Raw genomic sequence first — 26,172 nt, 5'->3', positions numbered from 1 at the left:
ACAATATGAAAAAATAGAGTTATAATAAATTTAATTAATAGAATTTCCTGAGTTAAAATAAAGAACATCCTTGAAAGGACATTTTTAAAGTTGTGCATTTACAAGTACTTCCAATTTTCTTGCTGGGATATATTAATTTGTCAATTTCGTGTAAACATATATATATATATATATATATATATATATATATATATATATATATATATATATATATATATATATATATATATTATATATATATATATATATATATATATATATATATATATATATATATATATATATATATGTATATATATATATATATATATATATATATATATATATATATATATATATATATATATATATATATATATATATATATATATATATATATATATATATATATATATATATATATATATATATATATATATATATATATATATATATATATATATATATATAAAATTCAATCTATGTTTGTTTGTTTGTTTGTTTGTATGTTCCGAAACGGCTGAACCGATTTACTTGAAACTTTCAGAGATCGTAGGGGGCGTTAATGTGGTGAAAATAGGGTACCTCATTTTTTGACACCTGGTCGCGGAGGGGGACCTCCCCTTTGTCGGACTTTTTGAAAATTGGACCAATGGTGACCGATTTGCTTGAAATTTGCATTGAAGATTGGGGATGACATCTAGACAAAGATCCGCTACTTTTTATTTCGATATTTGGTGGCGGAGGGGGGCCTCCCCCTTGTTCGACTTTTTTAAAGTACAGTGAAAAAACTAAAATTATCTAAATTAACTGAGATTTACAGAGAACATGTGGTGAGGTTATGGAATTAATATGGGGTACCTGATGATTTCATATGTGGATGGGGAGGGGGACCTCCCCCTTGCCCTACTTTTTGAAACTTGGAACAAAATGATGCGATTTGCTTGAAATTTTCATTGAATGTTGGGGTTGGCATCTAGACAAAAATCCGCTACATTATTTTTCGGTATTTGGTCGGGGAGGGGGACCTCCCCGTTGCCGATTTTTTTTTTGAAAGTACTAACAAAACTAAACTCCCCCGACTGAAATTTTACGGAAAAAATGGGTTATGAAATTTATATCAGGTTCCTGATTTTTTAATAAAAATAAAAGGGCATAGGGAGACATCCGCTTCTCTTAAGTACATGCAGAGAAACAATTAAACTATACCGAGTTACTTGAGGACTGGGGAGAGGTTACGATATTAATAGTTGATACCTGATTTAGTGATAAAGGGTGATTCTTTTGAGGTTAGGATTTTCATGCATTAGTATTTGACAGATCACGTGGGATTTCAGACATGGTGTCAAAGAGAAAGATGCTCAGTATGCTTTGACATTTCATCATGAATAGACTTACTAACGAGCAACGCTTGCAAATCATTGAATTTTATTACCAAAATCAGTGTTCGGTTCGAAATGTGTTTCGCGCTTTACGTCCGATTTATGGTCTACATAATCGACCAAGTGAGCAAACAATTAATGCGATTGTGACCAAGTTTCGCACTCAGTTTACTTTACTGGACATTAAACCAACCACACGAATGCGTACAGTGCGTACAGAAGAGAATATTGCGTCTGTTTCTGAGAGTGTTGCTGAAGACCGTGAAATGTCGATTCGTCGCCGTTCGCAGCAATTGGGTTTGTGTTATTCGACCACATGGAAGATTTTACGCAAAGATCTTGTGTAAAACCGTATAAAATACAGCTCGTGCAAGAACTGAAGCCGAACGATCTGCCACAACGTCGAATTTTCAGTGAATGGGCCCTAGAAAAGTTGGCAGAAAATCCGCTTTTTTATCGACAAATTTTGTTCAGCGATGAGGCTCATTTCTGGTTGAATGGCTACGTAAATAAGCAAAAATTGCCGCATTTGGAGTGAAGAGCAACCAGAAGCCGTTCAAGAACTGCCCATGCATCCCGAAAAATGCACTGTTTGGTGTGGTTTGTACGCTGGTGGAATCATTGGACCGTATTTTTTCAAAGATGCTGTTGGACGCAACGTTACGGTGAATGGCGATCGCTATCGTTCGATGCTAACAAACTTTTTGTTGCCAAAAATGGAAGAACTGAACTTGGTTGACATGTGGTTTCAACAAGATGGCGCTACATGCCACACAGCTCGCGATTCTATGGCCATTTTGAGGGAAAACTTCGGAGAACAATTCATCTCAAGAAATGGACCGGTAAGTTGGCCACCAAGATCATGCGATTTGACGCCTTTAGACTATTTTTTGTGGGGCTACGTCAAGTCTAAAGTCTACAGAAATAAGCCAGCAACTATTCCAGCTTTGGAAGACAACATTTCCGAAGAAATTCGGGCTATTCCGGCCGAAATGCTCGAAAAAGTTGCCCAAAATTGGACTTTCCGAATGGACCACCTTAGACGCAGCCGCGGTCAACATTTAAATGAAATTATCTTCAAAAAGTAAATGTCATGGACCAATCTAACGTTTCAAATAAAGAACCGATGAGATTTTGCAAATTTTATGCGTTTTTTAAAAAAAAAGTTATCAAGCTCTTAACAAATCACCCTTTATTTGGACGGAAGAGAGGCCGCCCCTTTAGGCTTATAATTTGCTTGACATTTTCTGGGACGTTTACAAAAGATACGCTACATCACTTTTCGATATTTGGTCGGGGAGGAAGTCCTCCTCTAAAACTGCAAAAGAAAATTTAAGTTTTCTTGAAATTTACAAAAGCAGTGGGGGAAGGTTATGAACGAAGAGGCAATCTTCCTTGCCCCACACTTGAAGGAAAGTTTTAAGAATTTTCAGGGAAGGTTAGGGGTGCTATTCACTACGGTGTTTGTCGATATTGTATCGGGGAAAGTGACGTCCCTTTAAAACAATAGAGCAAAATTTAAACATCGCCGATCTACTTGAAATTTACAGGGAACGTGGGAGGAGGTGATTAAATTTATACATGATTTTTAAATTAGTATATGATTTTTCGATATCTGGTTGGGGAAGGGGAAAATTGAAATAAACTTTGTCGATTTACTTCGATAGAATTTATAGGGACCATTGAGTAGTTGCGAAATTAATATAGGGTACGTGATAGTCCGATAACAGGTCGGAGTGGTGCGAAGGTGGGGAGAGGGTCCCTTTTGTTCGTTTTTTCTTTCTTAAATTGAAAGTAGAGGGTTGTCCGTAAATGCGAACTCGGTACATAATTTTATGATTTTTGCACAGGCTTCTGCCAGACTTTTTTTTAGTAAAGAACTTAAATTTACATGAAATTGGTAGCCAACGTAGAGGTGCATCATTTTCCAACATTTTAGCAAATGTTAATGTGGTAAAATTTTTACTACTTTTGCTTTTTCCGATTTATTGGATAATATAGTGCTTAATTTTCAGATATGTTGAGGAAAAGGATACCTTTCTTTGACAAACCACACTTAAAATTCACAAGAAATATAGAAGATTGTCCAACTACTTGAATACAGACCATTATTAAAAAAATTTGGAGGAAAGGATACACCCTCTCCCGCCGTATTTGTACCTATAAACGAAAAATCAAGTAGTCCGACTTGTTTAAAAGAATTCAAATCTTTTCGAATTTGTTTTCAGCACGACGGATATAGTAAAGTTAACGCAAAATGTTTCTCAAAATACGCTTCGGAAGGCGCAGCGAAGCGGGCCGGGTTACGCTAGTATATATATATATATATATATATATATATATATATATATATATATATATATATATATATATATATATATATATATATATATATATATATATATATATATATATATATATATATATATATATATATATATATATATATATATATATATATATATATATATATATATATATATATATATATATATATATATATATATATATATATATATATATATATATATATATATATATATATATATATATATATATATATATTATATATATATATATATATATATATATATATATATATATATATATATATATTATATATATATATATATATATATATATATATATATATATATATATATATATATATATATATATATATATATATATATATATATATATATATATATATAAAATTTAAGCCAAAGATACTAAATCCTCAAAATAAGCCTTAGCCTACATTTGAAGCGTTTTTATCTTAATCTAAAGTTTCAATATTTCAGTTAATTTAAGGACAATTTCTTTAAATCAAAAATATGTTTCTTTACTTTAAGGAAAACTAGCCTTGGTTCAAAGACATGCGACTTTAACGGAGGGACGCAAATTTACAAAATTTGTGTACTAAATTTAATGAAAAAAGTTTTTGAAGCAACGATTATTAACATTATTTTAATTAAAATTTCATTTTTTTAAAGAAATTTAAAATATAAATATTTTGTAAATTTCGCATCTTAAAATTTAGGTTGCGTAATCTTTGATATCACGTAAATATTTTTTTCAGTGTGCAGAGCAAAATCGTAATCCTTTTTGGAATTCCGCTCTTGTATTACGTACTACACGATCCAGTTGTTGTTATATATTTTTTACAAAATCGATAAATCTTATTTTTGATAATGAAGTAAATCCCCCTGGGACCTCATTTCATAATACTCTCACATTATGAAATAGGCCATATTTCGTTACGAAACGAAACCACGAAATCCCGGATCCCAATAAACAGTGTTGTAAGGAAACTTCTCATCTAGATCAATTCGGAGTTAGACGTACCTTCAAAACATACCTCTAATCACATTGAAAAAAAAATCACTTGTGCAGTTCCAAGAATTTTGTATTTAATCGAATGACGACTCAAAGAAGCAGAAAGCATTTAGGACGAAATCACCTTTTAAATTTGAGTTTTCTTAATTTTTACTGAGAAGCAAGTTTGAATTTATTAGTCTTGTTCTCTCTTTGCATCATATGGGGTAGCTTTGTATGGGAACTGTATAATTATGGACCGATATGGGCAAAGTTTGCATGGTTGTTAGAAGACATATATTAACACTACGTAACAAAGTTTAACTGGATCGGATGAAATTTGCTCCTCCAGGCGGAAAAATCAAATATGGGGGTCAGTTCGTTCGGGAGTTAGCGTGATTTCAACAGACGGACGGGCATCACTATATCGACTCAGAATTTCACCACGAACCAGAATATATGTACTTTATGGGGTCTGAGACGATAATTCGATGAGTTACAAACGGAATGGCAAAGTAAGTATACTCCCCATCTTATGATGGAGGGTATAAAATCTGCTTCAATAAATAAACTGTCTCCCATTTTTGAATGCGTTTTAGCTTTATATTTAAATTAAAAACATTGAATTTAAGGACGATTTCCGTAATACCTTGTATCAGATAGATCCCAGCAAAAAATGGAGCACTATTTCAACAGGATTGTAAGGGAGAGAGGCAGTAGCAACAACCGAATCAGCGCTGATTTTTGTGAACGATGTCCCGATTTAGAGCAGCTTCTACATAGCGCTGATATAATTGCTCATTTTAATAGAAATATTGCTCAGAAGTGATATATAATATTGAGAATAGCATTGTTGGCGTGAAGGAAACAGCACTACTTTTCATGCATCTGTACTGCATGAATTGGTTGCAATAACGTAAACGAATGATCATAAACTAGTTTGATTACTCGTTTACGTTATTGCAACCGATTCATGCAGTGGGGATGCACTGCCTAATTTATTGTATACCAAAAAGCGCAACTAAACTCTTACTGCTGAAGTATTTTTTGTTGGGATGTATCTTCAATGCCAAATAGAAATCGAATTCGTATTTTATAGATAAAATTTTGAGCTTTCGACAATATTTTCTTCAGCGTAATAATACCGCTTATATGCTTAAGCTCGGACTTTAATTTTTCTTAATTGCTTTTCTTGTTTTGATTCATTTTTCATGGAGTTTGGACAAATTCACGGAGGTTTCTTGAGGCCTTCTAGCATACCGTCCGCTTTCACCACCCATTCTATGTTTTAATCTTACAAAAACACAAATGTCTGATAGGGCACCAAACACGACAAAGCATTTAGTAAATTCATAAAATGTGAAGCAATATTGTATCCAAGCAAGTGACTTTCTAATACTGATTTATTAGATTCTTTATTGGACTGCACCATATCCTTTGAATGCCATAATCACAATGTGAAACATTCAATTTTGTGAAGTTGCTCTCATGTGATTAAGGCAACCATGCTCACATGAATAAAAATTAAAAATTGCCACACATCTAGAAAAATATGTTACTGGTATTTAATCATAGTTAGTTGCAGCAATGACTTCAATAAATCATTCTTAACGAATTGAACTTGGTCGTACATGCTGGGAATGAACTTTATTCTTGTTTCAATAAATCTTTCATTCAAGAGCTCTTGTTTTAAGAAGACTTAAGTCATTAAATTTAGAATATCTCACTTTCACCAACATATAGTATTTGGAAATATTAAAATCGTGCAATGATAGTTGGTTTCGTTTCAGGTTTTGGACAATGCGTTGGAGGATTAAGAGTCGCTCGATACAATCGATTTTAATCTGGTTGAAATTTTCAATTGGAATAATATATTGTGCCCATTCCGAAGTGGTTGACAATGACCCAAAAAACAAAAGTATTACACATCTTTTAGTTATTACCACTCGAGTAAAAGTTACTCCAATCCCTCTATAAATTATTCCTATGCAGTAGTTTTTTATGTCCTTTGGAAGCATACATTCACTTATCATGGATTTAAGGTCTTTTGATAGCTAATAGTTCTGTGAAGAAAATGCACACGACTCTCACACACACACACACACAATATATATGTATATATATGTCAGTTAGCTGCAGTGTTGCCAGGTGATTTTTGATTCTTCCCCTCAAATCTTAAAAAAAAAACCTAAACTGGTCGAGGCTTTCTTTCAAAAACCCCCAAAAAAATTAAGAATGTAAAAAGTACAAAAAAGGGTCCCAAATTTCGTAAAAAAAATCCTCTAGTGATACACTTTAAAAATCAAATTTAACACAATTATATAAAAGAAGAGTTTTATTTTCCGAGAAACGAAATTTTAGACAAACTAAGTTTTCTTTTGATGCTAAAAATTTGTCTTTTGAAGTAATAAGTAGTAATAATAAAAAATAAAATTTGCTCTTTAAGAAAATACTTTATAACAAAAGAGAATTTCGTTTGTTTAAAATTTCGTCCCTAAGGAATTTATTTTTTCTTTGGATGTACTAATACAATATCTATATCAATTTAAAAAGAGGCTTACTCTTAAAATGCTTTTACTTGCCAAGTTAAAATACGATAGTTTTTAATTGTGTCAAATATTAGAAATGCCCTTTCAACAGAAGCGTTAAAAAAAATATAACGAAAATAATTCTAGTTCATCTTGCTTGTATTTAGGATCTTCTTGTTGACTTCCCACATCTTTTTCTCATAATTCATCAGAATTGTTCCGAATTTGCTTGAGAATTGCTCCACTTTATAAGTTCCCAAAAAAATCCCATTAAATAAATGTTAACCCTAAAAATGCGCCTAAACCTGAAAAAACCCTTAAATTTGGGGGGAAAACCCCTAACCTGGCAACACTGGTTAGCTGAATATGGTATTTTCGAATATTCCAGCCACTGCATACATGATGGCGCTTGAGACTATGTTAAATGACACTTATTCAATAAAGGAGCACTTTTGAAAGAAGAAATCTTTTAAAAGGAAGTTGCAAGTGATTGAAAGAGCCTTAAAGTGAATATGCGTCCCGTTAGCGAGTAAGACTAATCCGAAAAGCCGCTTTGAGACAAAAGAAATGAGATGGTACAGAACTTTCTTCTTTTTTGGTTCATTCATTTGTCAGTGTTTTGCCACATGAATTTCAGACAGAGCTAAAGCTTGTTTCTTTGTGGGAGAAAATATGTCTATCTTAGATGCATTATTGATTCAAAGATGCTCGCAAATCTACAAGAAGGACAGCAATGGTTAAAGTGGCAGCCCGATTTATTTTCAGGCTCATTCAGTCCATTGTGATAAAGAACAGGTATACTAAGACTGTGTTGACTGAACTGGTCAGTTGCTTATTGTAAGGCCCCGTTTCACACTGAAACAAATATTGACCTAATATGGAAGATTATGCGACCTAAATTTTAGTCCACGCAATTTACACAATATTAAGGACAACCACTTATTTTATGTATTTGCATCTTTATTTAAAAATTAAGAAATCCTCTTTTACTTTCAAGTATCTGTTATGATTTAGATTATTGAACTGCCTTTTGTTTGTCCGTGAATACCAATAAAGTTAAAATTTGCATACAGATCTCATTTATCGAATTTTCGTTCTCTTTTTGTGATACATTAATAAAGCTATTTACGTACCACCAAATTTCAGCTTAAAATCCTAATTATAACAGATACCTCAAAGTAAAAACGTTTTCTTAATTCAAAAAAAAAAAAAAAAAAACTTTAAACCAAAAATACAAAATTAACACAATAATTCTTAGCTTATATTTAATATATTAAAAATATTAAAAAATGCTTTACTTTAATGAAAATTTGTCTTAGTTCAAAGATATACAACTTTAACGGAGGGACGCAAATTTCCGAAATTGTTGACCTAAATTTAATGAAAAAAAGTAAAGATTATAAACTTGCTTTTAATTAAAATTGCATTATTTTAAAGAAATTGTTTTCTTAATATTGCGTAAATTGCGCATCCTAAAATGTAGGTTGCGTTATCTTTAATATCACGTAAATATCCTAAAGGGTGATTTGTTAAGAGCTTGATAACTTTTTTAAAAAAAAAACGCATAAAATTTGCAAAATCTCATCGGTTTACTTAATATCACGTAGTATCCTACAATCGCATTCCCAAATACTTTTCAAATATTACCCCGCTTACAACTTACTAATAAAAAAATTATTAATAATAATAATAAAATAATAATAACAAGTATAAACGGCCGTAAGTTCGGCCAGGCCGAATCTTATGTACCCTCCACCATGGATTGCGTAGAAACTTCTACGAAAGACTGTTATACACAATCGAATTACTTGGGTTGTGGTATCTTAAATCGTTTTCTAAATTGTGAGTTAGTCCACACGTGATATATATTAGACAAAAAGGTATGTAAGTCTACAAATAATTACGAATCGATATGGACTTTTGCACGGTACGTAGGGAGCCAGAATTGAAGTATGGGAGTCGCTTATATGGGAGCTATATACAATTATGAACTTGATATGGACCAATTTTTGTATGATTAGGGATCGATTTATCTGAGGGATATATATATAACTATAGACCGATATGAACCTAGTTAGGCATGGTTGTTAACGGCCATATACACCCAGAAAAAAGTGACCCCTTCTTTAAGTTAAAATGAACTCATTGTGAAGAAAGTTGAACTTCGTATAGCGCCAACGACATTTTTATTTGTTTGAACGATGTGATTTTCGTAGAAATTAGGTATAATGCATTCCATATATTAGTTAACATTTTCCTATATTTATGTACCACTATACTACAGAATGAAAAAATTTAACTGATTTGAATTCATATATGGAATGATTTTATTGAAATTTTTTCATTCATTTGGGCAAATCTTACATATTTGTGGTAAAACTTTTACTTCATAATTAGAACTGCTTACCTCCGTTTTTAAATACAATTTTATTTATTTATATAGGCAATTTTATCTTCAATAAAAGACAAGTTTTATATATATATTGAATATATTTATTAAGAATCAACAGTATCGACTGTCCTTGAAATATTAGTTTATTATTCCACTATTTCCAATTTCCATGTGATATTATCAACTGTAAAACGCACTTTTTTTTCTTCTTGTACTTTTCACTTTTAATAAGTTGCTGCCTAACGATTTTGTCCTCCTTTTACAATTTCAATACCTACAAATATAAAAAATCATAAACCATTTTTGATACAAAAGGTTAGAGTCACTGAATATTACCTGATAATTGAAGATTCCAAAATGAAGACAAATGAAATGAACATTGATAGATTTATTTTCAAGAAAAAGAACATTTTTCTCACTAATTTAAAATAACAAATATTTTATATATTTTATTTGTTATTTATTATATTATTTTACCATATTATTTTTTAACAATCTCTCCGTATGCCACAACAACGCGATTCCAACTAAAAAAACAACCCACGCGCAAACATATCGATTACACCCACGCGCAAACACATCGATTACGATGACAGGTATCGATTACAGGTAGAAAATAGAAATATAGGACAATTTCCTATATTCTAACAAGTGTGTTTCCTTAAGTTTTGAAAGGATTGCATACTTCTTAGTACGAATGAACTAAAATATTTTTCTATGCCAAGTGTTGTTCGTATGTATGAAAAACTTTCTATTATAAAGGAAGTCGCAATTATCATTTTATAAGAAATTTTACTAATTTTGAGGAAACTTGGTTTTAGTTCGGATTTTGTTTATTTTTACGAATGCTTTGTTATCGGTGAATAAAATTTTCTTGTTCATTAGTAAATTCTTATACCCAGCGAAGAAAACAGTATGAGTAAAATTCCATGCCTTATTCTAGTTAATGAACCATTCCTAACTGCTTCCAGTTTAGGATATTTTTACTGAAACGAGTAAATTTTATTATTTCTCACAAAAATTTACCTTAATGGAAATAAAATGGATAAACTATATTGATGAAAAAATTTTCCTTTAGTTTCGAAGGCACTTTTTTCTGGGTGTACTAGCACAATGTACCAAATTTCCACTGACTCGGAGGAAATTTACTCCTCCAAGAGGCTCCAAAACCAAATCTCGGGATCGGTTTATATGGGGGCTATATATGATTATGGACTGATATGGACCACTTTTGGCATGGTTGTTAGAGACCACATTCTAACACCATGTTCCAAATGTCAACCGGATCGGATGAATTTTGCTCCTCTAAGAGGCTCCGGAGGTCAAATCTGGGGATCGGCTTATATGGGGGCTATATATAATTATGGTCCGATATGGACCAATTTTGGCATGGTTGTTGGATACCATATACTAACATCACGTACCAAATTTCAACCGAATCCGATGAATTTTGCTCTTCCAAGGGGCTCCGGAGGTCAAATCTGGGAATCGGTTTATATGGGCGCTATACATAATTATTGACCGATTTCGACCAATTTTTGCATGGGTGTTTGAGACCATATATTAACACCACGTACCAAATATCAACTGAATCAGATGAATTTTGGTCTTCCAAGAGGCTCCGGAGGTCAAATCTGGCGATCGGTTTATATGGAGCTATATATAATTTTGCAACGATGTGGACCGATTTTTGCATGGCCATTAGAGACCATATACTAACACCATGTACCAAATTTCAGCCGGATAGGATGAAATTTGCTTCTCTTTGAGGATCCGCAAGCCAAATCTGGGGATCGGTTTATATGGGGGCTATACGAAAAGTCGACCGATATGGCCCATTTGCAATACCATCCGACCTACATCAATAACAACTACTTGTGCCAAGTTTCAAGTCGATAGCTTGTTTCGTTCGGAAGTTAGCGTGATTTCAACAGACGGACGGACATACTCAGATCGACTCAGAATTTCACCACGACCCAGAATATATATACTTTATATATACTTTATTTCGATGTGTTACAAACGGAAGGACAAAGTTAATATACCCCCATCCTATGGTGGAGGGTATAAAAAATATGTAAGAATCCAAACAAAGACACACATGAAAATGCAACAAAATAGCAACGTTTATGATACCCGGTTTCCAAACTCTAGATCTAGAGATTGATCCATAGGGAGGTTATCCCAAATTTTAGACAAATGTGGCGATCGGTTTACGTAGTTACTGCACCTAGAACAGACCATTACATGTACCCGATGACCTACTGCCATAAAGTGAGCGAATCTTGGCAAGTGGCATACCACTTCCAAGTATAAACCCACGCTCGCCTAAGTTTTATCCATATTTGGGATGTGTCCAATTATGATATCACAAATAGAATTACAAAGTTTCTATATTTTTCCTTCCATCGATGAAAAATGCCCCATCTATGACTACTTCAATACAATATCTATTGAGACATCACAAAAAATTCATATATCCTTTAGTTTTATTTGGTGACATCCATACTCTGTTAATTGGACTCTTTAAAACTGCTACATACACCAGATCAAAGACTTTCTTTGAAAACCATGAAGAAGAGAAGTGACGCTAAGATAGCCACTGGTGTTCCATCAAGTCATAAATCAACGAATGTGGTACCGAATGAAGTTGTTGGTCTGTTTTCCTTGGTATTTTATTTTCGAAAAAATTTTCCTAGCTTTCTCTTAACCTATTTTCACTCATTTCTTTTGGTTTTCCTTTGATGAAGTTTGGATGAGCGCCTGGGTAAATTATGACCTTTTGACACTTCGTCGCACAACACATGGCAGTGTGGGAAGCCTAAAATGCACAATGAAATTGGACATTTTTACAGCCTTCAGTTATTACATATTCTAACCGAAGGCAAGGCAATAACTCTGGTGCCCACCCAAATGTTAAATTCTTATTTAGGGCAAGTGGACATTTTTATTCATTGGATTTTTTTTCTTTTTAAATGCCTATCCATATTCCCCATCCCCCTCCACCTATCCGTACTCATCTTTATTATATAAGAATACAGATTTTAATCTGCCAACCACAATCGTCAGAGCCAGAGTCGTTACATTCGTTTTGTCATTACGTATGTGGTTGAAACCTAATTAAACTTTACCCTTGGTTCCTAATGGGAAAAATCTGTTTCCAGATATGGGGTCATCACAAAGTTTGCCAGTTTTCAGGCACATAAAGTCGAAAAAAGAAATTCAAAGTACCAATGCAAACTTTTATTAAATTCTGAATAATTTCGATAAAAATATTGGTTTTTGTTGAAATTTGACCGCATCCTCAAAACACATCGCCTTTGAAACATATACACCCAATGTGTTCAAACAAAAAATGTTTGAATGTTTGTTTGTACAAACATTTTATGCTTCACGCTAAGTATATCTTTTTTAGTGCCCCAAATAGTTAATTCCAATTTCTAAACATTTGCAGCAAAATGTCTTCTGTTGGAATCCAAATAAAAACATATTTTTTTTAATATTATTTATTTGATAATTACATCCCCAAACAATATGTAAGACGATAAGCAATCATGAATGTTTACCCAGCAACCTATCATTTTAAACATGCAATTTTACAATCTGTACATGGCCTTCGTTGTCTATCTGCATCGCTATTTTTTTGTTCTTTCGCTATTCTGAAAATCATTTTATTTTATTTATAAATTTGAGCTATCCTAACAAGTTTATATAACTTATAGTTGTAGTACCAGGTAACAATAAAGTTTTTCATCACAGTTCGACAATTTGATTGCAAAAATAATTGTAAAAAACTAAGCATTTAAATATAAAAAAATAACAATATTTAAACCTAACGGAGCTACATGAAAATGGCCGTTAAACATTTTAATGAATTAAACCTGGTTATACAAAATGACTGAAGTGTTTTCTTAAATTGAAATTTCGCTCTCTGACGTTTCTAAACATATACATTTCTAAATTAAAATTAATTAAAGGAGACATTGAAAATACATTTTTCGAAATTATCAAATGACCTTCACTTAAGAATTTTGGTTTTAAAACAAGTTCATTTATCGAATTTTTATTCTCTTTTTTTTTTGATATATTAACAAAGTTATTCATGTATAAATAAAATTCAGTTCAAAAATCCAATTATAACATTAAAAAGCGAACAAATATTTTCTTAATTTCAAAAATAAATAATAATAAAGCAAAGATGCAAATTCTCAAAAAAGTATTGACCTATATTTGAACCGAGATGGATAACCACCACTGAAAAACTTTTTGGTGTTCGGTCGTAGCAGGAATCCAACCCATGAACCTTTGTATGTAAGGTGGGTATGCTAATCATTGCACCACGGTGGCTCCCAAAATACACACAAATGCAACGTAGGAACACAAATTACAAATTCGCGTCTTAAATTTAAAGGAAAGATTGTAAATTGTCTGTTTAATTAAAATTTCTTTATTTGAAAAAAAAAAAAAATAATAGTAATAATAATAACGACTATTTTGTGCAAATTTCGTGTCTTAAAATTTAAGTTGAATAATATTTCATGTAAGGTCAAAATTTTTTTTTCAGTTTAGGCTGACATTGTGCATCAAAGAGAAAAACGTTTGCCCAGTACCCACGTTGTTGTTAGCCCACATCAACTCATTGCAAATGTATGACATTGTATCCCAAAACAATGTTATCCAATGTTATGTTGTTTTTCTGTTTCTTCGTCTATTTTTCTATTTGAAAATTGTCATTTTCTGCTCTTGGCAAGAGAACCCATAAATGCCTTTATCAGACCACCATGTTAGTTGGTAGTTACTTAAGGATCTTCTACTTCAGATTTCATGTACTCGTACTTCCATTTGGGTTTATTGTTGTAATGCTGACGTATCTGAGAGTCTTCATCTGCAGCGATGACATCAGTTACGCATGAATGGCCGAATGAGAATGAATTCTAAGCCCCAAAAGGCCTACTTGAGATGTTTAGCATTTCTACATAATTCATATCTCGATACATACGAGTATTAGGTTAAGACTTAAGGCAAACTCAGTTGCTTACTTAGAATCTGGTTGGAAATATCCAAGTGATTATGAATAAGCTTCGATGTGATGGTTATATGACCTAATTTAATAGAATCTTATGTAGCTACATATGATTATGGTTGCAGTTGCGAAAATATTCTTTCCAAGTTTCTCAAATGAATTAATTTTGAGTAAAATGATCTCAACTGTTATGATTTGATTTGGAAAATTTGCATTTTCCTTCCTATGGCGATATTCTTGAAAGACAAAGTTTCAGTTAGAAATGAAGGCCGCCCACAAAACAAGCCAAACGAAGTGATTTGGTTACAAAACTAAACTGTTGCAATTAAGATAGAAAGTAAATCGGACTTACTCGTTGTTATGAGAAAGTTTCTGAGTTATTGGTAGAAATATGCTATAAGATTGAGGCATACCGCGAATTCACGGTAATAGAAACTGAGATTTTACCTAGAATACTGACTGTGTGGTTGAAAGTGGTGAGTTTCTACCAGAAATTTGGGAGAATACAGTTGAACATATCAAAGCTAACACTCTGAAAAGCGAACACCTTTCAGAAGTAGAAAGTATTCGTGGGACGTTTGCTTTAGAATCACATTAAAATTAACTTATCATAAGTGAACACCTTCCAAATGTGGACAAAATGTAAGCGACCGTTGGTATTCACTTCTGAGATGCTCCACTGTATATTGAAGAATTGCGTGGAAAGATAAAACAATCCCCAAGTGCTTTGCAGCTTGAGTCTGCCAAAACAAGACATATAGTAATAGTGAATAAACTGCAAAGTTTTAAACCAATTTGTCATTAAAATTTATTTTATTTAATAATACGTTTCGCCTTAAAACCATATATTCTCATATATATTTCAATTATCAGGTTGCGGTCGTAAAGTGATTTGGTAAACTCTACACAGGAATATATAAAATGTTAGATGTTGAATATATAAACTGTCGTTCCCGTAAATGTACTTAAGTGTAGAAAGGCTATTACTCTTGTGTTCTTGTTTGGCGTTCACTTCATCGGGATCGGATGATATATATATGATGCAAATTATATATACTTTATTGGGTCTGAGACCAATATTTCGATGTGTTGCAAATTGAATAACAAAGTCCGTCCTATGGTGGAGGTTATAAAAAATGGTGAACATGTTTGTTTTTTTTAAGCTCATTTCTTCCAAGGCATAACTTCTAAAGTCGTAAGAAAAGACCATGTAATATTTATTGAGGATAATCCAAATTTACACGACTTTACACCTCTCCCGGATCACAAAGTAGATACACACAGATAAGACATTGTTTGGAAAACGTTTGCAGTAATGAATATTCGACTCTTAGAACGAAATGTAAGTTGTCTCAATATTTTACCGGTACTGATGAATATATTTGTGCCCTACAACAATTTGGCGACAATTCCAATGAATTTTCTCCTATTTTGCAAGGTTAGGCTACATAATTCGTTCATATGAGGAGGTTCTTGAGTCAAAGGTAATGTGGAAAAATCAAAGATTTTCGTTCGCACATTTCAATCTCTTGGACCAAGTATGCGGCGTAAAATCATTTTTGTGCATCTGTTTTAGCTCTTAATATATTTATATAAAAATACAACCTATAATGTGTAATTTAATAAAATATATCTATTTTTAAATTCGATTGGGGGTATTAATATGGTTGGGTGATACACGCAAAGAAAAGAAACGTTTGGAAAACGTGTATCGAAAACGTGTTTCTTTTGTTAGAGCTTTTTGAATTGCTTCGAAAAGTTTAAACTTTTATCACCAAAAAAATTCGTTTGTTACAAAATTTTTATTTTTTCAATAAAAATAGTTATTTTTGAAACAACAACACAGTCCATTTCGTGTATATCAAACATTGTTCTTTTCTGACTTTAGGTCTTTAATAAGACACATTTTACAGTTCAAAATTTAATATACTACAATGTAATGTTGAACATTTTTTTGGAATCTTCCGAACATATCTGAAATATATGTAAAAAAAACTTTGGTCGAAGCAGGGATCGAACCCACGACCGTTGGCATGCAAGTCGGACGTAGCAACCACTGCTTCACGATGCCAAACTAAATGTTTCTGTTAAATAAACTTTGTTTATTCGGTTCGTGGGCGCCGCAAGCTATGCTATATAAATATAACATATGGATATTTATCTATTGATGACCATAACAGGTACATAGCTCAGTGGTTAGTGTGTTGGCTTACAAAGTGCCTGGTCCGCGGTTCGATTCTCCGTCCAGGCGAAAGGTGAAAAAATTTTAAAAATCTCTAAAATCGTATAATTTCTTCTACATTGTTGGTATTACAGGAAAAGATGTTAAGAACTAAAAAAAATCGTGCATGTGAGAAAGATGTGAGGGAGAATGCAATTAGCAAGAAAACAATGTTTTTTTTTTTGAGTTTGTCTTTATGAAATTGTTTTTACATCCTGGAAAAGAATAAACGTTTATCACAAAAAGTACATACTTTTCTTCCAAATACACTTCCTTACAGCGAAAAGCAAATGAGAAACGAACTTTGTTTGTCTAAAAGTTCGTTTGGGAGGACAGAATTATTTTTTTGCGTGTGTTTTAGCTCTTAATATATTTAAATAAAAATACAACCTATAATGTGCAATTTAATAAAATATATCTATTTTTCAATTCGATTGGGGGTATTAATATGGTTGGGTGATACACGCAAAGAAAAAAAAACGTATGGAAAACGTTTTTCTTTTGTTAGAGTTTTTTGAATTGCTTCGAAAATTTTAAACTTTTATCACAAAAAAAAATTCGTTTGTTACAAAATTTTTATTTTTTCAATAAAAAAAGTTATTTTTGAAACAACAACACAGTCCATTTCGATTATATCAAACACTGTTCTTTTCTGACTTTAGGTCTTTAATAAGACACATTTTACAGTTCAATATTTATTTTCTGACTTTAGGTCTTTAATAAGACACATTTACAGTTCAATATTTAAGTAAAGGGTGATACGGTCAAAATTTGGTCAAGGGAAAACGCGTGTAAATCGGTGAAATCGTTTATTTAAAAAATCAGATTAAATTTCTTTTTCAAGTTCAATTAGTATAAAATTCAGGAAAAATATTCAGTTAGGCCTTCGCTTTTCCAAATCCGAATTTCCGGGCCTCACGCTTGACACCTGCCATCAGATTTTGTACAGCCACCTTGTCCACCTTCTTCGCCGCAGAAAGCCAGTTTGCCTTGAACTGCTGCTCGTCCTTAGCAGTTTTTTTTTTGGCCTTCTTTAGGTTCCTCTTGACAATAGCCCAGTATTTCTCAATTGGGCGGAGCTCTGGCGTGTTGGGAGGGTTCTTGTCCTTGGGAACCACCTGCACGTTGTTGGCGGCGTACCACTCCATGGCCTTTTTACCGTAATGGGAAGATGCCAAATCCGGCCAAAACAGTACGGAACAACCGTGTTTCTTCAGGAAAGGCAGCAGACGTTTATTCAAACACTCTTTCACGTAAATTTCTTGGTTGACAGTCCCGGAAGCTATGAAAATGCTGCTTTCAAGCCACAGGTACAGATGGCTTGCCAAACCAGATATTTCTTTGCGAACTTTGACAGTTTTATGTGCTTGAAAATATCTGCTAGCTTTCCACTTCCTTTTGCCGTATAAAACTCCTGTCACGGAAGCTGCTTGTAGTCGGCTTTGACGTAGGTTTCGTCGTCCATTACCACGCAGTCAAACTTCATCAGCATCGTCGTGTACAGCCTCCGGGATCGCGCTTTGGCCATCGTATTTTGTTTATCATCGCGATTTGGAGTCACTACCTTCTTGTAAGTCGATAGTCCGGCTCGTTTTTTGGCTCGATGCACGGTTGTAGACGATACACCCAGTTTATTTGCGGCATCTCGGAGAGAGAGGTTAGGGTTTCGCTTGAAACTACCGGCAACTCTCTTTGTTGTCTCAGCGGTTTCCGGTTTTCGATTTCCCCCCGATCCCGACTTCCTGGCTGTCGACAAACGTTCCCCAAACACTTTAATTACATTTGTAACGGTTGCTTTGGCAACTTTTAGCGATTTTGCCAGCTTTGCGTGCGAGTAGCTCGGATTTTCGCGATGCGCGAGCAAAATTTTGATACGCTGCTCTTCTTGCTTGGACGGCATTTTGACAACTGAAGAGTGAATTCCAAAATCAAAATAGGAGCAACATTCTACACACACACCTTCAAAATGAGGGGTGTTCAGGTTTTTTAAATGCAAAATTTATATTGACAAAATTTTGACCGTATCACCCTTTACAATGTAATGTTGAATATTTTTTCGGAATCTTCCGGACATATCTGGAATATATGTAAAAAAAAAACAAAAAAATACTTTGGTCGAAGCAGGGATCGAACCCACGACCCTTGACATGCACGTCGGACGTAGCAACCACTGCTCCACGGTGCCAAACTAAATGCTTGTTTCTGTTAAATAAACTTTGTTTATTCGGTTCGTGGGCGCCGCAAGCTATGCTATATAAATATAACTTATATGGATATTTATCTATTGATGACCATAACAGGTACATAGCTCAGTGGTTAGTGTATTGGCTTACAAAGTGCATGGTCCGCGGTTCGATTCTCCGTCCAGGCGAAAGGTAAAAAAATTTTAAAAATTTCTAAAATCGTATAATTTCTTCTACATTGTTGGTATTACAGGAAAAGATGTTAAGAACTAAAAAAAATCGTGGATGTGAGAAAGATGTGAGGGAAAATGCAATTAGCAAGAAAACAATGGTTTTTTTTTTGTCTTTTTGTTGTTTGTCTTTATGAAATTGTTTTTACATCCTGGAAAAGAATAAACGTTTATCACAAAAAGTATATACTTTTCTTCCAAATACACTTCCTTACAGCGAAAAGCAAATGAGAAACGAACTTTGTTTGTCTAACATTTCGTTTAGGAGGAAAGAATTATTTTTTTGCGTGTACATTCGAATCGAAAGAAGGCACCCATAACCTATTTCGTCGGCTGACACAACCAATACCAGAAGTGGCGTTAGTTGCATCTCCCATCATTTGATTGAGTCGATCGAGTTTGTCAGGTGATACAACTGCCAACAGATAGTTGCTGCAACTACCAAAATAAGGTTGGCAATAGATTCGATTATCACAACCAATCTGTATTCTCTGGTTATCCAAACTTCTTTTTCGGAAGCTTTTTCTTTTTCTGGGATACCATAAAGCGAATACCCTATTCATTACATAGGAGTTCATATCTGGCTCTTTACAAAATCAAAACTATCGTGACAATACTGGCAATTAAACTACTACCCATAGTTTCCTCCGCGTTTCAAATATATGTATATTTGAAATTCATTGAACAAACAGTTTTCTTTTGGAAACTTGTTAAATGCTCTGGCCTTGTTACCTAGGCAACTACTATTCAGCAACTCAAAAGTCAAACCTCCCATACTCCTTACGATTCCATTCATTTTTCTCTAATTAACAGTATTGGGATTGGAAACCATGGTAACCGCTAAAAATTTTACATCTCTTGAAATATTTATAGAATTTCAGGGGTAAAGTTTTCGTGTTTTTGTTTCTGTCTTTGTCGAAGATTTTTGTTTTTAGTGCTTTTGTGAGAACTGTCAAAATATAATTAAAATTCATCGGCATTTGGTTCCGTAATATTCATGTGGTGGGCTGGCCCTGAAAGCGAAGACGAAGCTGAAGAAAGTGCATGAAAGTTTCGTTTGAATGTGGTGAGAATGTCGTCGCTTTAAAATAATTCATACTTTCTGTCACAAGTGAAATGTGCGCCATGAATGACGGGATGAAGTGAAAAGTTTGTCTGCCTCTTACATGCTCATTTATTCGTTGTTCGGTGTCGTGAACAAATGAGTCGGAGATTCCTTCTCATTTTTTAATGTTTTCATTCTGTACGGTAGCCGTATGTACCATATTTGCAATTCATTTCCATTTACCACAACGTTTACATGTCAAATGTGCGTTATTGTCCCATTCTGGAATGTGACAAAAAAAGTTAACAGACTTACGCATCGTTGAGCCCCCAAAGTTCTCTGTAGAAATTGTCAAAATGTTCAAAAGTAAGGACATAAATATTGACTAACATAAATATACAGCATTTGTACACTCGAACATTTGTGAATTCATTTGAATACATGGTACACTAGAGCGGGTCGTATAGCAACAAGTACAAAGAAGTAAAGTGTATATAATTTATTTGTAAATATTGTGAACTTTAATGAACCATTTTGGTCGATGACATTTTGCCATTTAGTGGAGATTTTAGACATTAATACATCAGCGTAAAATTTTTGTGGTCTCTCGACGAAAAACTTTTCATCAAGCGAAATAAATGCAAAGTCAGGGCTATATGGTGGATGCATCAGAACTTCCTAGCTTTTTGTGTTGATCACTTCTGGTTGTATTTTTTTATTGCAGGCTTAAATCCCTTCAATAATAGCAGAAGCATACGACGAAGGATCGTTACCGTGTCACTGGTGGACGAAGAACGGCAACAACGCCAGAAATGATCCGAAAAGTGATCTTTATCGAAATCCACACTGTTGTGATAGTAAACATGCTTGTAAGCTGAACATATCGCAAGAATGTATGTAACACATATTGAAAAAAGAGCCTGGACCAAAACCCACGAAGTTCGAAAAATTGCAAGAGCTCACCGATGCACAAAAAAATAAACTGGGAAGAGGCAGGAAGTTCCTTCGCTTGTAGCAAAGTGGTCAATTATCGAATTCTTTCGAAAGTTTGTATAAAAGCCATTAAACAAAAGGGCGGACAAGCTCCGTTTGACCAAAGCAATCTTCAGATGACACATAAAATATTCTAGCAATTTTCTTAGTTTCGCTTAATAAATAAAACTAATGTTCATTATAAAGAAAATATTTTTTATGTCGACATTAAATCATTTTCCTGAAATATTTTTTGTATTTCTGTAAATTTCTGTCAACTACATGAACTGGAATTATTTTCTATTCCTAGCAATAGTGACGGTAGCATCTATTCGACCTGCTTCAATATACACATATCTGTGCAAACATCCATGTTATGAATGCCTGTCGTTTATTGTGCTTTCCTCCGTGTGCCAAATATTTACGGAAGTGATAAATTTAAATACATCCATTAGCGTAGTAAGTGACATATTCTGCAGAATTTCATTGGCCCAAATATTAATGTGACAAACATTTTTAAACGTCTTTGGAGTCAGTTATACGACATTCATTGGAATCATTGACGGCTATTGTGCTTGATTGCATCTTTCGGGGCAAGTGTAATAAACTCAATAATAGGAATATGAAATAAATATAAATGAATTCGAATTTCCCGTGCCAAAGATCGTCTTTAAGAAATTATCCTAATGGCCACTCATCTATCCTCTGTTCACGGACAGCGTGGCCATTTTTATCCGATCGGACCAAAATTGGTCCACAAAATATTTAATTTTTAGAATTGATCCAACAAATGGAATACAGTCCATTTTGGTCCATTTTTAATTTTTTAAATTTCATTGTGTTGATAGTTTGCTGCAAATTATTAGGTAGATTATTCCAGAGACATAGGGCGTAAACAAAGAAATGCCATCCAGAGACTTCGATACCGCATTGGAACATTTTTTTTTACCCCTGGTCGATCTATGAAAACGAAGCCTCTCATATAAATACCGTGGTTGACCCGAGTTGATTATTTTTTGAAGGAACTAAAGTGATCTAATATTAATCGTATCATCAAATGATATCCCAAATAGCAAGAATCGTGAAATATTGTCATAACGACGCAATCCGTATACGTTTGTTATCTTACAACACTATTAAGTTTACGTTTGCTTGCCGCGTCACAACCAGCAAACAATTCACATCCTTATAACAATGAGGGCATGACATACGTCCAGTCAGAATCCTAGTCTTCAATGATATCAACCTTTATGCAAATCATAATAATCTCAATTTAGCATATGTCTAACCTATTACAATATTGATATGATCTGCCAACGACATATTACTATTCATGACAATTCCATGGTTTCTAGCAGAATAAATAATGCCTAAATATTCGTGGTACATCAATTCTGACATCCGGTTCATAAGTAATCTGGAAGCCTCGCCTCGCCTAAGCACTTTGACTTCAATGAATTAAGATATAGACCATTAGAAGTCGCCCATCTATGAATGGGTGCAATATCGTCTTTGCGTTCTGAAGCTAGCGTAATATCTACCGTCGGAAGAAAATCTCTAGAGAAAGATGTTATGCATTGTGTGAAATAGAGTTGGGCTCTTGGGGCCTGAATCCAAAGGCGACGTACTGGATATATGAGAGCGTAATAAGGTCAATCCTCTTATACGTTTCAATAGTCTGGTGGATATCAAAGGAGAGGAAACGCAACATATGGGGACGATATTGCACTTAACGCCTATACACGCACAGAAAAACCATGTTTGGACATGGTTGCCGCATCCATTTAATGCTTATCTAGAGCATGTAATTGTCGCGAAAACCATGTATTTTGTCTTTGTAAAAATAGTTTTCGAGCGGAGAAAAATGTATGGTGGCAATAAGCATTTGAATGGTTCTCAAATACCGCATGTTCTATCATTTAAATGATAGAATTTGAGACCATTAAATGGTCGGGAAAATCATGTACCTGACCATTCAATTTTTTTACTTTTTTACAGGGAAAAAAGTATTTTTATAGGTTAAGTATAGACATGTCTAGAAGCATTACATGGCCATAAAGACCATTTACATTTTTCGTGACCATTTAATTTTTTAACTTTTTTGCAGCGAAAAGAATTTTATAAAAACATTGAGCAGGTGCACACGATTTTCATTTTGCGCGTCAGTCGTGTGATGATTGTTTCTTGGAATGGACGGAGAATACGGATTTACTGTTTTGTGTTAATTTATTTATTCAGAATTGGCACGTGGTTTTATGTGAAGACAAAAAAGGAAAGTGTAACTGAAAAAATGTACCTGTTTTTGTTTTGCATTTTGGTATGTGGTATCATTTATTTTTATTTGCAGTTACATGATGTCTGCGTTTGTACATTTGATGGACACGATGTAAATCCATAATAATTACTTATTGTTGAAATTGAAAAAAAGAGTGTGTAAAAATATATGATGTTTGCTTGAACGGCATTATAAATACAAATAAACAATGAATTAGTTTATAAATAAATAAAAATAAATTTAATTTTGTGTTTTGTTTTCTCAATTTTCTCCTTTTTCCGACGATGGAAAAAGTTTTTTCATAAAGATCAAAACATTTTAGGTTGTGACCATGTTCTTTTATCTAGGAGAAAAACATTTTTAATGAATACGATAACATTTTAAATCGTGACCATTGTCTTTTCATTCAAACAATTTTTTTTATCAATATAATAACATTTTAGATGAGGACACTTATATTTTTCTTAGAACCATGTTCACTGAGCCAACATGATTGCAGGTTAAAATGTTACATGGTCGCCGCAAAAATATCTCCTATCATATTATTTTGCTCTTGATGATGAACCATCAAAGTATAACAGAGGGTGAAATGGCGGATGCCACAACAATCCAATATCATATCATATACCTGAGGTGGACATAGCTGCCGAGTGTGACTTTCGGGCGCCAGTAAGATGGTCCTCGGAGAATGGGACTCCAGAACAGGTACCATAGGGAAATAACTGCCAAATCTATGGATAGAAAATGGCTGAGAGGACGGGACTGGGCTTATGGGTGGAGAACCCAGACACCGAGGTCCTATTCCGATTACCGGACCACAGATTGCGAAGGCAATAGAAGAAATTACGATTCGATCGCGAATTGTTATATTAGGTTTTACTTTTTAAATGTTAACTGACTCCGTTTATTATTCTTTCGTCCATCCCATTAGTTCGCTAATTGATTAGCAGGACTTAAAATATATATTTGTCCGTTTTTATTTAAATGAATGATTCATCTCTCTGATTATCTCAAAAGGGTTTCATTCTTCTGATTTTATAATCATATACTGTTTTAAAAACTGACTACGGTGTATTTTTTGATTGACTTACTTGTAGTAGTTGAAAAAGAAAAATGAATTATTGCCGTATCATAACAAAATGTTCGTATAGGAGTTATATATTTAATAGGATTATCATGTGGCGTAATTATTGAAATGCTCTTTTCCAGTTTTTTATACGAAAAAGACATGTTTTTTTTTTTGCTAAACTTTCATATGAAAGTGTTTTTTTCTTATATGAGGTGTGCTTATATCCGTTACCTACGGTAATCACATTTATAAGTGGATGCCTCACAAATATAGATCAAATTTCACTGTAATCGGACACCTTATTTATATTGCAAATCTTCGCGATGACACTTTCTCAACTTATTTTGCAAATGTCGTTCGTCCTTCCATAAATTTTCGCTTGTAATCATAGCCATAAATTCACATCCTTTAGTGTAACTATGAAATTACTTTCAGATCCAAGAATAGTGAAGTTAGTTTTCATAGTTGAACACAAATAATTTCCTGGGTATATTCGTTTATTCACTTAGGCCACATTTGCCTGTAATCAAAAGTAGTGCCATGACAACCGCTCCACTTGGCCTTCATGCCAATTATAAAAGGCAAAAGTTTAAAGTTAAATTGGAAATTTTTGTATTTATTTGTTGGGCAATAGATGGTGGCAAAAGTTATCCTTTTTGAGTTGAACATCAACTCATAGTTGCCAACTTTTCTTAGGATGTTTGGACGCCTGTTTTTCGGATCAATTGAAAAGTTTTTCTTTTTGGCAAAATTTAAAAATGGCGAAATGTAAGAATAAATAAATGAATTGCAATGCAACCATCTCCATCTAATTAACAATGAGTACATGGCCATCAAACATAAGAAAATAAGAAGTAAATAACAATTTACTTGTCGCAGCAAATCTGAGGTCCCCCCCTTCCACCCCAACCCAAATCCTAGGGGAATTTTTTAGTCCATTCAACGCCGACTACGGAATACATACCAAAAATACGATGGATAAACAAGGCACTTTCATGTATTGGAAAAACGTTCGAGGGGAACTCATTTTAAAGTAATTGAGTTTATTGCCTCGACTTTGTTGTTTTTATTTTGCTTGCTTCATTGGTGCTCCTTGGCTGCCAAAACAGGACATGGCTGACGTTAAAGCAATTTGTCTGATCTCATTTTTGGACGTTCACTTATTTCTTATTTAGTTAGCTGTCCGTCTTGCCATCCCTTGGATTTTCTTCCCAAAAATCCATTTAGTTTGTGGTATGTGAGTGTGTGTCTGTGTGTAGTAGGCATATACATTTTTTGTCTTTGAACAATTTATTTGCCACTAAAAACGACAATGACGCCAACTACAGCGTCCAAAATGAAGTGACAAAATACGACACATACTGACTCACACAATATGTGCTGGTGGTCCTCGTTGCTTTTTTTTTTGCCTTTCATTCATCTATTGCAGGCTCCCCAGGGTTACAGACAATGTTCACACTAAATTACTGTGAATATTTAGGCCGACCGGCAGACCATTCGAAACGATGGCCAATGTTCAAGGCGACTGGTGGGACAGTGTTAGAGTCTGTGCCCG

General features: G+C 33.6%; 1 long non-coding RNA gene across 1 annotated transcript in view; it reads left to right on the top strand.

Moving 5' to 3' along the window:
* The window catches only part of LOC142241180 (uncharacterized), a 378,900-nt gene that overhangs the window by 163,083 nt on the left and 189,645 nt on the right, over window positions 1-26,172 (top strand). The window lies entirely within an intron of this gene.

Source organism: Haematobia irritans, chromosome 5 (assembly GCF_050003625.1).
Source record: "Haematobia irritans isolate KBUSLIRL chromosome 5, ASM5000362v1, whole genome shotgun sequence".
Classification (NCBI taxonomy): Eukaryota; Metazoa; Arthropoda; class Insecta; order Diptera; family Muscidae; genus Haematobia; species Haematobia irritans.
The sequence above is the reverse complement of the archived record's forward strand: the minus strand, read 5'-3'. Positions and strand labels throughout refer to the sequence as shown.